The sequence below is a fragment of the Zootoca vivipara genome, chromosome 8, assembly GCF_963506605.1.
Source record: "Zootoca vivipara chromosome 8, rZooViv1.1, whole genome shotgun sequence".
In the NCBI taxonomy this organism is placed as follows: domain Eukaryota; kingdom Metazoa; phylum Chordata; class Lepidosauria; order Squamata; family Lacertidae; genus Zootoca; species Zootoca vivipara.
This window is the reverse complement of record NC_083283.1, coordinates 12,422,277-12,436,853: the sequence shown is the minus strand read 5'-3', so window position 1 is coordinate 12,436,853 and position 14,577 is coordinate 12,422,277.

The following is a 14,577-nucleotide window of genomic DNA, read 5'->3' as shown; positions in this document are numbered from 1 at the left end:
GGGCTCACTGCTTCTTCCTTGCCTGGCCCAGCCAAGGAGCTTGGAGCACCCTGCAGCGGCGGGGGGAGCGCCTGAGCCAGTGGCCTCCGCCTGGCCTGGCCAAGGACGCCTGCTGCCCTGCCGCCCGGAACCGGTGGCTGCTGCAGTGCTGAGCACTCAAGAGAGCACAGCAGCGCCCTGAGCCGTAAAAACCGTACCAGTAATTAAAAAATAAGACATCCCACCGAAAGTAAGCCACCCTGTGTTTTTTTGAGGAAAAAAAGTTATAAGACGGTGTCTTAAAAAGGGGGAAACACGGTACTTGGTTTGTAAAATTCGCCTCTCCCCCCCCCCCTCAAAATTTGAACCTCAACTAAACTGTATCTCGTTGGCTTTTCAACAGAGCTGTAACGCCTTTGTGCTAGCCAAGGTAAATCAGGCAGCTGTAGAGGTTGACCATGCGTCTTGTGGGATGAAATGCGCTCCTATCTGAATTCTTGGGACTTTAATGGTTTGGGGGTGGGTGCATTTGCACCGGAATGGTTTTGCTTTGGAATGCGGGCGCTCTTAAAACGAGGATTTTTGCCCTTGGCTTGAACGTCAGACCACCCCGTTCCTAACCCATTATCAGCCTAAACATGGAATGTCTGCTTTATTGATGAGATCAGGACTGTCGGTGCCTTGTGAACTGATGAGATGTGGCACAAAAGCCTCTACAACCTTGGGGTTCCCTGTCTATTGTGTGACAGTGGCGGTTCAGGTAGCAAGTCTTGTCTTTCTGTCTCTGAATGCTTTCACATCCGATTTCCCTTGGAGCCAATTCTTTAGCAGACTCGAGGACTCCTCCTTAAGGGGAGCAGTTCTCGGATTTCTGACTTCAACTGATAGGTGAGGATTCCTTTTGACATTCTCTCCCTTTGGCCCTTTCCCTCCTCCTCTGCCATGCCTGTTCTAAGGAGGCGTGTAAGCCTTTGCAGAGGGTTACGGAAAACCTGAATTGGCCAGCTAGGCCCCCCCCCCAAAAAAAAACATCCGCCAGACGTGTCTTAGCCATGAAATGGGGCGCACTTGTTTGTGACCCTTAGGTGATGCAATACTTCTGCTGGCACCTGCGTACATAGCCTTATAATCTTGGAAAGCAGAGCACCGCTGTGCCCAGTTCGCAGATGGGGATCCTGAAGGAGAGACCTGCCCAAGGCTTAGTGGGATTTGATCTTCCCATCTTATCAGGAACTTTCTGGTGCGACATTTGAACTAACCAACCGCATTGCCTCATTCCACTGCTCCCTGCGTAAGACAAGAAAAGGAGGAATTGTGGCTTGCGTTCTCAAAAGACTCTCCCTGGCACCCCCATTGAAAAGCGTATCTATGTAGCGTAAGGGGAACTTCATATACTTCCCTCCCATCAGCCAGCGGTCAAGCATGATGGGAGTTGTAGTCCAGCAACAACACAGCCCCGCCCCACCCCGCATCCTTGGTGCAGCGGGTCTGGAGGTATTTATTCCCGAGCCCCTGAAGAACTGCTGGCAGTTGGCGGAGACATTGCTGGGTCAGATGCAGAAATCTCCTTGACTAGGTCGATGAATGTGTCCTACCTAGAGCGCTAGAATTGGCCCTTGGTGGGTGCAGATTCAAAGCTCACTTCCTGCCTTGGTGCAGCTTCTCCCTGAACTCTTTAAACCAGCGGTGAGAAAACCTGTGGTTCTCCAGTTGGACTAGAACCCCCATCATTCCTGGCCATTGACTATGCCGGCCTGGGGTGATGGGAGTTGGAGTCCATCAGCTATATGAAGGGACACAGGTGTTCCTCATCCCTGCTTTAAAACGTGACATGTTTAGCTCCTGGGGCAAATGATCCCAAGGGACTTACCTGGCGCTCCTGCCTGAAGGTGTCGCTCCGAGAGTAGCCCAGTGTATCTGAATGCCAAAACACTCGCCCAGAGTTGTCCCAACCTGAACCTGAGAGGCAAATAGAAGCCCGATCTTATTACATATACCGAAACGGCGTTTGTGTTGTCAGTGTGTGGGCTCTGCTCTTTGATGCCTTGCATCACTCTTACAAGAAGGGGGGGAAAACAAACTAAATCCTCATTCTGGTAAGCCTCTAAAAACAATGTCCTCAACCTTCCCATTAGGCTGTTCAAGAGCAATCACCCTCTGGAAATCTCTTCCCCTTATTAAATGTCCATGTACCACTGGCGGTGATTGGTGGATTGGTTGTTTTTTGCATCTCCAATTCTTGTGGAATAATGAATACACTTGAATAAGCATTTGCTTCCTGGATGCGGTAATGAACTTCCTCCCGACAAAGGCGACTGCTCCGGTTTGTGCAAATAGGTACTTGCCCCGGGGTGAGCTGGAAATCACCCAGAAAACTAGAGAGGGAAACTTTTGTTCGTTTGGGAGATGGTTGGTTCTCCTTTCTCAGAGGCGGTTGATGTGCCCTGTGGAGAAATGTGTGGGTCAACAGGCTAGCAAACAGCTCTGTGGATTAGCATCTCTTGTTGACTTGCTTGCAAGTGTGTGTGTGTGTAAACACACGCCAACCAGGTTTTGTTTCAAAAACACTTTTATCCCATATCTGAAACCGATGTATTCATCAGCGTCGGGGGTATGCTAGCAGCAAACTACCTTTGCCTTTCAAGGAACTCTGGGAAATGTATTTCTGCTGGGCTGCTTTGAGATTGCTAGTCTCATGGGACTACAGTTCCCAGAATTCTTTGTGGGGGAAAAGCTGGTTGGATATACTGTACCTGTTTAGCCCAGAATTCAGAGTACCAAATGTGGACATTGCTTAAGAATCCTACTATTTCTTTGTCAAAAGGGTGGAGCCACTGTGCTCTTGTGATCTGTTTATACCTCATCTGCTATGTACCTTCCCACATAATGTCTTGCCATCTTCTGATTCCCCCCCCCCCTGTTTTCTTAATGACTGTAGAGGTGTGTGTGTGTGTCCTAAAACCCGAGGTGTCAAAAGAGCATTTAAATGTGAATTAATGGCTGGCAATACTAACTTGATAGAATCAAGAGAATTAGAGGTGAAACTTTAATTTTTGACCTTGATTGCACTAAAGCTCTTGTGATTGCTTTAATATATTTGTATCTGTGATACAGTTGTTGTTGTTTTTTTAAAAAAAGGAAAAAAAATATCCACAAACTTGCCTATGAATCTGTATATATTGGTAGGTACCATGCTAATAATAACACTATGTTGGATGTTTGTAAATAATGTACATACTTGAAAATCGACATGAAGATGTTGGAGAATTCCTGTACAAAAAGGTTTAATAAATCTGGTTTCATAACAAATATTTGTCTTTCTCCTCCTTTAAGTCCCAGGGTTATGTTACTAGAGGCAAATGAGGCCCCCTCACCTTGGGGAAGCTAAATCGGGTCTGGGTCTGGTCAGTGCATACACAACATTTGGTTCCATGATGGAAGAATGGTGAAGAAGTAATTGGACAAAATAAAAAATAAAAATGAATGTGTATGTACCACCTCATTGTCCAGGCAACTGGCAATTTGACTGGTTGTCTTTAATATACACAGAACAAACAATATCTCCTCCATTGCTAGGAGAGAAGCTGGCCCACAAATTTAGGGAAAGGTGCAAATAATAATAATAATGATAATTATTATTATTATTTATTATTATTATTTATACCCCGCCCATGCATACAAGAATGCATGCAACTTAAATGCAAAATATTTGTGTAATTGTGAAAGGAAGAAAAACCCACAGAAGCAGGACAGAACAGGCTGCAAATGAGGGCAGGCAAAATGGGCACAAGCTGGAAGTCAGTTGAGTCATCCAACCAATTCACTTTGACCGCATGTGAAGTTTGCTAATTGCACCGGACAGAAGGGTGGGCCGGGGGGGGGGACAGATATCAAAAGGACCGCCTGCTTGAACCTTCCTTAAGATCAGGCATCCCCAACCTGCGGCCCTCCAGATGTTTTGGCCTACAACTCCCATGATCCCTAGCTAACAGGACCCAGTGGTCAGGGATGATGGGAGTTGTAGTCCAAAACATCTGGAGGGCCGAAGGTTGGGGGTGCCTGCTTAAGAGCTTCGGGGGTCCTTGGATGCCCCTGTGTTTTGGAGGCGAATTCTAGCCTCAGTGGCATAGCTGTCAAGTTTTCCCTTTTCTCGCAAGGAAGCCTATTCAGCATAAGGGAATTTCCCTTTAAAAAAGGGAGAACTTGACAGCTATGCTCAGTGGTGGTGTCCATCTGTGGATGATTCACCTACTGTCTGGGCTCATCATATTTGTGCAATTGAATCATAGAATCTTGAGAGTTGGAAGGGAACCCACGTGTCATCTAGTCCAACCCCCTGGAATGCAGGAATCTCAGCTAAAGCATCCATGACAGATGGCCATGCAATCTCTGTTTAAAAACCTCCAAGGAAGGTGAGTCCACCACCTCTTGTGGGCGTCTGTTCCACTGCTGAACAGCTCAGAAAGTTCTTCCGAATGTTTAGTCGGAATCTCCTTTCTTGCAACTTGAAGCCATTGCCTTGAGTCCTACCCTCCAGAGCAGGAGAAAACAAGCTTGCTCCTTCCTCCATGTGACAACCCATAAGATATTTGAAGATGGCTATCCTATCTCCTCTCAGTCTCCTCTTTCAACTGTTCCACATAAGGTTTGGTTTCCAGAGACTTGATCATCTTGGTTGCCCTCATCTGCACACGTTCCAGCTTGTCAACATCCTTAAATTGTAGTGCTCAGAATTGGACGCAGTATTCCAGGTGTGGTCTGACCAAGGCAAAACAGAGTAGGGCTATTATTTCCCTTGATCAGCACACTGTTGATGCAGCCAAGAATAGCATTACAGTAGTTTTTGTTTTGTTTTGTTGCTGTTGCATCACACTGTTGACTCATGCTAAGCTTGTGGTCCACCAAGAACCTGGAAATTCTGCATGCAAAGTGGATGCTCTGTCCTTGAGCTATGGCCCTTCTTTACTTCCATGGGCCTTTGAATCCTTGTCTAGATCTATTTGCTCCCGATTTTCTAGACAGTGCTGCAGGGGGAATGGGGAACTCCCGATGTGGTTGAACCCCAGCTCTCATCAGCCCAAGGCGGCATGGCCAGAATTTAGAACATGCTAGCGGTGTGGCCTCCTGCTATATATGGTTCTCTAGGAGGCTTGGTTTGGTCAGAATTGAGTATACACTTCGAGTTAACGCTAAATACATTGCTTGTGATAAATGAGTCACCCTAGCCGCTAGAGGGATATGAAAATTTGTGACCCAAGCTTTTTAGGCTCATCTACCCATGTACTAGGGACCCAGGTGGCGCTGTGCGTTAAACCACTGAGCCGAGGGCTTGCTGATCAGAAGGTTGGCAGTTCGAATCCCCACAGACGGGGTGAGCTCCCATTGCTCGGTCGCAGCTCCTGCCAACCTAGCAGTTCGAAAGCATGTCAAAGTGCAAGTAGATAAATAGGAACCGCTACAGCGGGAAGGTAAACGGAGTTTCCATGTGCTGCTCTGGTTCGCCAGAAGCAGCTTTGTCATGCTGGCCACATGACCTGGAAGCTGTACGTCGGCTCCCTTGGCCAATAACATGAGATGAGCGCCGCAACCCCAGAGTCGGTCACGACTGGACCTAACGGTCAGGGGTCCCTTTACCTTTTACCCATGTACTATCTGAAACCAAAGGGGCACATGGGTTGCCAGATGTGAAATTTGTTGGCATTATTTTCAGCTCTCCTGCCCCACTACGATGGCAGTTGTGTTCCAACAACAGCCTGTAATCTGTAGGTTTTCTGTTCGTTCTGCAAGCTTCTTCTTCTTTGGCGATCACTCGTAGACAGGTAAGATTGTCTTCCATGACCACAGTCTTAACATTGAGTCCGTAAGTGACTGTGGAGGCCAATTTTGGATCCACACGTCCTTCCACAGTGGGGACATTGGTTTCCGGGCAGGAGTTGATCACAGTGAGGGTTTGCCAACCATGCCTTCCTCTTAGCACGTTTCTCCCTTGTGAGTTTGACCATCTTCAAAGTCCATGGCACCTTTGGTAAAGGCTGTTCTCCAACGGGAGTGCTCGCAGGAGAGTGTTTCCCAGTTGTCAGTGTTTATACTACATTTTTAAAACCTCTTTTGTTGACCACCGGCATTACGCTTTCCATTTTTAAGTTCAGAATAGAGTAATTGCTTTAGAAGACAATCATCAGGCATCTGCCCAACATGACCAGTCCAATGACGTTGATGTTGAAGAATCATTGCTTCAACACTGGTGATCTTTGCTTCTTCCAGTACACTGGTATTAGTTTGCCTGTCTTCCCAAGTGATGTGTAAAACTTTTAGGAGACACTGTTGATGGAACTTTTCGAGGAGTTGGAGATAGCAAGCTACACCAGTAGTATTATCCCCATATTGTAGACAGCAGGGCTAACGCTGAGATGCACTTTTTTTGTCCTTTCTAAAGTAGGGAAGGGAGCCTGTGTTGGGTCCAGCTCCCATCATCCCTGAACACTGTTTTTGCTGGCTGGAGCTGATGGGTGTTGCAGTCTGAGCGCGTCTAGCAGGCCTCTGGGTTTCCCAACTCTAGATTTTAAAAGGAGAGCTTGGTCCAGTTTTTCTCCCCTCCCACAACTTCCCACTTAGTTGCTCCACAGGTAGAAAAGTTGAGGATGGGTAATTGCAAACGAGGAACTGCTGTGCAATGTGGTTCTCTGTGGGTGGATTTTGCTTTAGATTACGGGGAGGCATCATGTTCTAAAGCCAATGTCCATTCAATGTTGAGCAAGTGTGTGGGGGCATGATTGCAGCTGGCAGTCATGTGTGAGGCATCACACCACTTCTGGCTTCCGCTGCTGCCAGTTTGGCTCAGTCATTCGGTGAAGCAATGCTCAGACGAAGGATCATCTCTTGATGTCTCTGTGTGTGCATGGAGGAAAACAACAACCACAGCCACATTTAACCCAAAGGGGAGGCAGCAGGGTATTTAAATCCCCTTTATCTTGCCCCATATCTGATTGTTTCTCAATGCAGGCTGATCTAGATCAGGGGTAGGCAACCTAAGGCCCGAGGGCTGGATGCGGCCCAATCACCTTCTCAATCTGGCCCGCGGACGGTCTGGGAATCAGTGTGTTTTTACATGGGTAGAGTGTGTCCTTCTATTTAAAAGGCATCTCTGGGTTATTTGTGGGGCATAGGAATTCGTTCTTTTTTTCCCTTCAAAATATTGTCTGGCCTACCACAAGGTCTGAGGGACGGTGGACCGGCCCACAGCTGAAAAAGGTTGCTGACCCCTGATTTAGATAAACAAACTGCTTTCTAAAAAAAAAAAAAAGGCATAATCTCACACCTAAATTCTCCGCAGAAAGCAAAAACAGCAAATTCAGTTCAGTCTGCATTTAAAGTCTGTCTTATCTATTTTGAACGGTGGTATGTTGTTATGCATAGCTGCCAAGTTCCGGATTGAAAAATCTGGGACCAGCTGCGGCGCGGCACCGGAAGCCGCTTCTACACACTTCCGGACATGCGTAGAAGCGACTTCTGGCGCCGCAGCCATTTTGGAAATGGGCAGAGCGGCAACAGAAACATGGCCGCTGGCAGGGGCTGCTTTCCGGTGGATTTCTGGGAGATAAATCCATTCAGGAGACTAGCGGGAAACGGTAAGAAAATACGGGGGTTTCCCAGGCAAAACGGGGTACTTGGCAGCTATGGGTTATGTAAGGGGTTAAAAAGGAGAATAATGGCAGCCATCGCTCTTCTCATAGCTCGGTGAGCAATATTTATGTTTCTGTTATGTGTCTGCGTCTGTGTTCCGGGCCCCAAACCAAGGAAGCTCTGCTTAAACTGTCCTCTGAGCTAGTCCTGTTTATCATCTGTTCAATAAAGCAGCCGTTCTGCTGCTCTCTTGGAGTCTGCTGTGGCGCCCCGTGGTTCACAGGGCAGTGCCCGACCCATGCGAGCAGCTGCACGAGGTATCCACTTAAGGATATCGCACACAATTTTTTGAAAAACGTGCAAACTGAAACACAACCATCCTTCAAAATTCATCATTCTCTGAATTTTGCCATGCGGTTCTCTGGGCAGGCAATGCGTAAAAATATATATGCACATTTTTCTATGCTTTTGTGCTGCTGTTTTACTGGCTTTAAGCTGCATCCCCCCCCCCATTGATATTGTCTGTTTTTATATTGTACAGCACTTAGGGATTTAAAACCTATTAAGCGGCTTATAAGTGCTTGGAAATAAATAAATAGATTCCATTATATCCAAAGGTAGATGAAATGACCCTTCGCGGCACCAGTAGCTGACGCTGACAGAATCGCCTTAGCAGCGCTACGCAAATTAACACCTGTAGGGGAACAGGAAGCCTTTGTCTCTGTTCAGACCCAAATGAATAGAACTGAACTTTGGATGTTGTAATAATTCAGTAGTTTTGTGGTGGAGTTTCCCTTGGAGGTGTCTCTGTGCCAGGATGTACTGAAGTATGAGACTTCAAGTATGCCTTTAAACCACCAGTTCCAAGGGAATAACTGCAGGAGATAGCCGATGCCCTCATTCCCTGCTTGTGAGCTTCCCAGACACATCCGTTTGGCCCTGGTGGAAAAAAACCACAGGGCTGGGCTACATAGGTCTCTGGTCTCATTCTGCTGGGCTGGCCTTAGGTCAATACATACCAATGCACACCAGCTCTCCCGAGACAACGGGTAGCCTGCAAGGTGTTCTGATTTACAAGGTTACAAGGACCGGGGTTTTATTTTGTCATCTAGATCAGGGAAGGTGAACCTGTGGCCACTATAGATACACCACAGCAACGTGAGTTTAAGCATTACGAATATTGCTTCAAATGATATTTGTGTGCAATATTTCATCCTGAGCAAGTTTTCCTACCGGTTTCCTTTCGGAGAGGAGAAGGATGGCCAGAGTCCCTCGATCAAAACAACAAGCAAGGCTACTCTCCTCTTAGCTGTGCCTCCCTGCACTATTCTGAGGGTGTTATCACACAGAGCAAGCATCGCTTCCATGAACTTGCTGAGTGGATGTCCGACGCCATCATATCTCAAGTTACTTCCCTGAAGTTATCTTGGACCGTGTTGTGTACATAGACGAGGTAGCCTGATTAGGTTACCATGTGCCCCAGCACAGCCATAGGAAGCTGCCTTATACGTGAGACCATCGAGCTCAGCGTTGTTTTGCTGAGCAGCTGTGGCTCTCCAGGATTTTAGGATTGAACCCGAGACTTTCTGCATGCAGGGCAGATGCCGTGCCACTCAGCCCGCAGACCTTCCCCAAGTTACATCTTGGAGGAAGCCTCGAGATAGGGTTCGTTAAAATTGAAAGAGCCTTGTCTTTCGACCTCATGTGGGTGTGCTGCTGGACTACATCTCCCATCATCCCGACTGTTTGCCAAGTCGGCTGGGGCTGAAGGGAGTTGGAGTCCAATAACACAGGTTCCCCGCCTCTAATTTTGGATATGGGATTTGGATATAGAATCATAGAGTTGGAAGAGACCACAAGGGCCATCCAGTCCAACCCCCTGCCAAGCAGGAAACACCATCAAAGCATTCCTGACAGAAGGCTGTCAAACCTCTGCTTAAAGACCTCCAAAGAAGGAGACTCCACCACACTCCTTGGCAGCAAATTCCACTGCCGAACAGCTCTTATTGTCAGGAAGTTTTTCCTAATGTTTAGGTGGAATCTTCTTTCTTGTAGTTTGAATCCATTGCTCCGTGTCCGCTTCTCTGGAGCAGCAGAAAACAACCTTTCTCCCTCCTCTATATGACATCCTTTTATATATTTGAATATGTCCAGTGACATCCACTTAGCACACCTGCAGAGAAGGCTACAAGGATATGGTTTGCAGAAGCTGAAAAGCATTTGCTCACAGCGTGAAATCCAATTATTGGCCCTTGGCTACATACCCATAATCTCCAATGAAAGAAGAAGGGAGGAGATGCTGTTGAGACATATATATATGTATGAAAGATGCAAAAGAGCAGGCATTTTAGAAGTCCCCCACCCCACCCTTGCCTCTCTCCATTTATTTACAGTATTGAAGGAGAAAAACAAGCCTGATGTGCAGGACTCCGCTTCCATATTTGGCCTGGAAGCAGCCTGGGTATCAATTACGTTCTGCGAAGCGCAAACATTAGCATAACTGCGTGAAGCAATCATGCCCCTAACAACGGCAAGCCATGCACAGAAGACCAAAATAAATAGAATTCACAGAGCAAAGAGGTAACACGTCTCTCGACTCCCGGGATGGTGGAGTTGCAGAGACAAGTGCATTCCTGGCATGCCCCATGCCTTCCCGGAACCGCCAGGCATCTCCAATGACTGGATATCTGCACACACAGGCGGACCAGGCAGGGTGTTGCTTCTCATGCGGGAATGGAAACCGTGACTGATAGGAGAGGGCTCAGAGACTCATTAGACTAGGAGGTTGTTTAGGGCTCCTTGCACAACCCTCACAAGCAATTAATTTCTAATTAGACAGAAGAGGTTAGGTTGGGCCTTGCCCTGGTGTGAAGAAGCATTCTGTAGGTTGGTTGTGAAGCAATCCTCCGGGTTCTGTGGAAGGCAATAAAGCGACTCAGAAACTACCCATTTAATCAATTTTTTTTTTAAAAAAAAACAGTCTTGGCAGCCTTATGCATTAGTATACAGTGGTGCCTTCCTGATATTTTGGACTACAATTCCTATCGCCCACATGTTTCCAAGGGAAAGCGTTGAGGACCAACTGTGAAACTTCTTGAGTTGCTTTCTTCTGGAGGTGGCCAAAGGAGCTGCAGCCCATGAAACAGGAGGGCAATAACTCCTGTTTTGCTGCAACAGCTCTCCCAGTCGCTGCTCATTTTGCAACACATTGGCCAAGAGGGGCCATTCTGCTGGCATCACCAAAATGCTCCTTTGCTTGTCTAAAGCTTTTTACAAGAAGGAGGGGAAAAAAGGAAGGAGGGAGAGGAAGCAGATGGCATTATGCACAATATAAGCTTAAAAGCGAAACTCGTTTTTCATGCCAGGCTCTTCTTCTGAAAAGGCTGCCATGTGCTGGTGCCAGTGTGGCATAGTGGTTAGAGTATTGGGCTAGGACCTTGGAGACCAGGGCTTGACTCTCCACTCATCCACTGGTTGACTTTGGGCCAGTCACTACCTCACAGGGTTGTTGTGAGCTCCTTGGAGGGGAAAGGTAGGATATAAATGAAACAAACAAACAAACAAACAAACAAACAATCCCCATTGGGGGTTTTGGATGACACATTGTCCCTCTCTCTTCTAATTTAAGCCTTTCCAGAACAGAGAGACCCTGTATTGCATTGGCCAATACTATGGATTTTTTCAAAAAAATGCTTTTAAAAAAAAGTATTGCAGGAAAGCCTCTGTTTACAGTAAAAAAAAGGGTCTGCATCTGCCAGTTGCAACAACACCACAACATTTGATAAATGATTAGCAATGGTGTGCTCACTGGCTTTTCTTGGTTTTGTTTTTTTACCCTGTTGCGCAAATTTCAGATTAGGAAAGGATTAAGTAATAACAGTGTGTCTTAAGTATTACACATCATTTCTGGCTATAAGCCAAGGAATTCAGCATGCAAAAGCTGACATTGCTTAAGAAGTCAAATATAGCCCTGGTCACCGCAAGAAATGACCGCCCCCCCCCCCCCCGCTCATGGAAGCAGCTCGGTTTCCGATCAGTAACGTGGTTGCTCGCTATTGAAGACTGCAGAATCTTCGGGCTGCAAGCCTCAGGTGGCAAGCTTGGCCATGCCTACTCAAAAGTAAGGCCCACTAAATTCAATGTGGATTACTCCTAGGTAAGTGGAGCTGGGATTCCGGCCTAAGTCCCCTCCTCACATTAAAATGGTTAAGACCAGGCTGCTAAAGCACAGCTAGCATCCGAACATAAGAATAGCCTGCTGGATTTGACCAATGGCCCGTTTAGCAGGGCCGGCTCTAGGTAGACCCCCGGTGGCGCAGGGCACCATGGCGCCGGCCCGCCAGGAGGGCACCGCGAGCTGCGCCCGCCTGCTGGCCGGCCGGTCCGCCGGTTCGACGCACAGCTGCGCCCCCCCTTCCACCGCGCTGGGAAACGGGGCGGGGGGTGCCCCGGAGGGACCCGTCGCTCCATGGCGCCAGGGGCGCTTAAGACGGCCCTGCCATTTAGTCCAGCGTCTTGTTCTCACAGTGGCTAACCAGATGCCTGTTGGAAACCCTCACGTAGGACCTGAGCTCTCTCCTCCTCCTGTGGCTTCCAGTATTCAGAAGCACTGAATACTGTGGAGGAAGAGCATAGCCATCGTGGTTAGTAGCCATTGATAGCCCCTTCCTCCATGAACTTGTCCTATCCACTTTTAAAGTCATCCAAGTTGGTGGCCATCACTCCTGTGGAAGGGAGTTCCATAGTTTAACAATGTGCTGCATAAGGAACATAATAATAATAATAATAATAATAATAATAATAATAATAATAATATTTGTATGCTGCCCATCTGACTGGGTTTCCCCAGCCACTCTGGGTGGCTCCCAACAGAATATTAAAAACATGATAAACCATCAAACATTTAAAAACTTCCCGAAACAGGGGCTGCCTTCAGATGTCTTCTAAAAGTCAGAGAGTTCCTTATCTCCTTGACAGTGGTGGAGCTTCATGCTTCAGCACCGGGGGGTGGAGAGCAGATGGGGGCATGGCTGGCGTACATCCCAGTAGCATGGAGCGTGTCCTGGGGGCGTGGCACACCACCCACAGGGGTGTGGCGCCCAGCGCAGGTGGAGGACCAGCCACGATGGCACACCACTGGGATTGTGCTGCGGGGGCAGTGTGCTCCCCCCGCTCCCCTCTTCCTCTGCCGGTGCTCCTTGACATCTGATGAGAGGGCGTTCCACAGGGCGGGCGCCACCACTAAGAAGGCCCTCTGCCTGGTTCCCTGTAACCTCACTTCTCGTAGTGAGGGAACTGCCAGAAGGCCCTTAGAGCTGAACCTCAGTGTCTGGGCTGAACAATGGGGGTGGAGACGCTCCTTCAGGTATACATCGCCGAAGTTGTTCCTTTTATCTACCCCGAGTCTTCCAACATTTAGGTTCAGTCTATGCATACAAAGCTCTCCCCCCCCCACAAGCTGGATCTCATTGAAACTCGGTTCCGGCACCTCTCAGGTGGGCACCATTGCCATTCTAAGAGAATGAGGGAGGCACCTCTTTTTCTAGAAAAATAGCACTGCTTTTATAAACATCTGTCGTGTCACCTCTTTTTTTGCCCTTTATCTAGACTAAAAATTACCCAAACTAAAATGTTCTTTCCCATGCCACTGCAGACTGTGGCTGCTCCTCATGATAGTCGGGCAATGCTGGCAAAGAGAGGAGTCCTGGCATAGACTCCTCCTACAAGGCTCAGATTTTTGTCCCACTGCTCTGGCAGTGTGGAAACAAGTGAGGTTGCCCTGGCACGGAGGCCACCAGTGGAATTTAAGAAGCGGGTTATGGAGACCTGGACGTCGTCAGCCAATACCCACGTCCAAAGTGCAGTCACCCACATAATATCTGTCAAAGCAACCCACAGAAGGTTGACGCAATATCGAATAGCATGACAAGTGCTGATTCATTTAGGAAGAAAGAGAAAAGGAAGGGGAGAGCAGTTTGGGGCACCAATTTCAAATGGAAAGGGTGGTAGCTTAGCACTTACAATGGCCATTCATCCTCCATTCTTTCACTTAATTATTCTTTCATCCCACATGTTGCAGTGCATTTACCCGATACTTTCTTAACCGCAACAGTTTTGTTTATATTTAAGTGGATGTTGCTGGGTTTTTTCTCCCCACCCCCACCCCCAGAGTGTCAAAATGCATCTCTGGGTTATTTGTGGGAATTCGTTCATCCCCCGCCCCGCCCCCCAAATATAGTCCAGCACCCCACAAGGTCCGAGGGACAGTGTATTGGCCCCCTGCTGAAAAGGTTTGCCAATCCCTGCGTTAGATAGTAAAAATCATGGTAAATTGCTGTTTTCCATTACTTTCTATGGGAAAGCATGCCTTGGTTTAAGAACGGTTTCCAGAATAGATTAAGTTCATAAACCGAGGTACTACTGTATCTTTAAATAACATATTTTTTCATGTATAACACCCCACCCCCAGTGGGGAGGTTGCCCCCCATGCATAAGACTACCCCCCCTTTTAACATTTTTTTTAAGTAAGAAAAAACGCCTAGTCTTATACAGTGGTACCTCGACATACAAATGCTTCGACTTCCAAAGGTTTCGACTTCTGAAGTCGACAACCCCAGAAGTTTTTTCACCGCACGCGCATTCTGCGCATGCGCAGAAGTGCGAAATAATGCTTCGCGCATGCGCAGAATGGGTGGTTCAACATCCGCAAAACTCGACTTACGAAGAACGCCGCGGAACGGATCGTCTCCGTAAGTCGAGGTACCACTGTACACAGAAAAGTACGGTAACTTTCAACTTGGTCCCAGCTGTTTCCAGAGAGAACCAGGATGTCACCGTATGTTCTGGGCAGCTGTTCTGACAAGATCGCTGAAATAAGCCCGTATGATCAGAAACAATTATATTCTTTAATATATTGATCGGGGGCAAAGAACGGGAGAGGGCTATCACATTCATCATCCATATCCTACTTGCAGT